Raw genomic sequence first — 1,883 nt, 5'->3', positions numbered from 1 at the left:
TGCTATATCATCTGCGTAAGCAAGTGACCAGAATTTTTCACTCCCAACTTTTATGCCTCCCACAATTTCTTTTCTCATTTCCTCTTCTATGTCAGAGATCAGCACTGTGAATAGTGTAGCGCTAAGAGGACAACCCTGCCTAAGGCCCTCTTCTGTGCAAAATTCTTCTGTGTTATTGCCATTTACCCTCACAGCACTAATCGTTTTTACATAGATTTCTTTCACTCTTTCAATTAAACCTTTTCTTACTCCTCTTATCTCCATTGTTTTCCACAAATTTTCCCTATTTACCTTATCAAAGGCTGCCTCTAAATCAATGAAGAACGCAAAGATCTTTCCTCCCTTTTTCTCTAGTTCTCTCTCTACGATATGCTGCAGTATGTATATATTGTCTATTGTTCCTCTATTTTTTCTAAATCCTGCCTGTGTGTCCGGTAATATTTTCTTCTCTTCCAAATCCTTCACTTATCTTTCGTTTAATATCATGGCATACACTTTGTACGCCGTGTTAAGCAGAGTGATCGGTCTATAGTTTTTCAGATCCTCTGTTTCCCCTTTCTTGAATATCGGCGTAATAATCCCTTTCCTCCAACTATTCGGGAAGCCTTCTCCATTCCACACTCTTCTTATCAGTTCAAAAAGTTTCTTTTTGCCATCCCCTTCTAAATATTCCCATGCTTCATTTGGTATTTCATATTCTCCTAGTGCTTTCTTCATTCGCAGTTTCTTAATTTGGTCATTAATTTCTTCGTCGCTAAGATCGGATTCATTTTCCTGTAGGTTATTCCTTTTTCCTTGTGTTGTAGAATGAGCTTCTGTTCCTTCTAAGTGGTCCATGAAGTGACTTTTCCAGTCCTTCATCTTTATTTCACTACTAATGCTATTCTTTTTCTTCCTTTGTTTATTTATATACTTCCAAATATCTTTCTCCGTTTTTGCATTTTTTATCTCTTCTAATTCGTCATCCTTTCTTTTCTTTTCCTTATCTTCGCACATTTTACTGAACTCTGATCTTTTATGAGCGTATGCTTCCACGAACCTTTATTATCTTTCCATTTCTTGTATAACTTCTTTACCTTCCTCTTTTTTCGTGAACATTCCTTATCCCACCAAATTTTATGCCCTAATTCAAATCTGATTGACTTAACCTTTTTCTTTTTCATGGCGCTGTTCACTTTGTTTGCAAAAGTATTCCATTCTTCCATTAGATCATTTTCTGAGTAAGCGCCAGCACTCATTTTTACATTATAATCGATCTTAATTTCATTGTCCCATACCACAATCTCTTTTTCTGGTATCTGTTGACAACATCGATTCGCTCTGACAAGTTCCGTTTTTAATATACACCCCATTGGCTGATGATCTGATTCTATTCTGTCAATTATTTTAAAATCTTCTATCTTATCCGAACCTTCATAGTTAGTTATAGTGTAATCAATTACTGATGACCCCTTTCCCCTCTTCTTACCCGAGTTACCCACGTATGTAAATTCTCCTTGATTGTCACCTTCTAAGTTCCCATTTAATATACACCATCCTTTACTATCTACTAACTTCATTAGCTGATCTCCTTCCGTATTGGCTACTTTGTCCTTAGATGCTCTTTTTATTTCTTCTCCTTCTGGTCCTCTGTAAATTGCTCCCTTTGTACCCGTCTTTGCATTAAAGTCTCCTCCGATTAGCAAATTTGCATTCCCTTTATCCTCTATTTCATCATCCAGTCTAGCTGTCAACTCTTTAATCTTGTCTTTGCGGTATATTGTCCATATATTCCAGGTTTTATTTCCTAGAGTAATTTTGCTGCCCAGAGCCCCTTTAAAATCCTTTGCTGCTCCTTCTATTTCTATTATTTCTCTCCTGGTTCCTGTAATGATACATCCACT

Source organism: Belonocnema kinseyi, chromosome 5 (genome assembly GCF_010883055.1).
Source record: "Belonocnema kinseyi isolate 2016_QV_RU_SX_M_011 chromosome 5, B_treatae_v1, whole genome shotgun sequence".
NCBI classification, from domain to species: Eukaryota; Metazoa; Arthropoda; class Insecta; order Hymenoptera; family Cynipidae; genus Belonocnema; species Belonocnema kinseyi.
The sequence above is the reverse complement of the archived record's forward strand: the minus strand, read 5'-3'. Positions refer to the sequence as shown.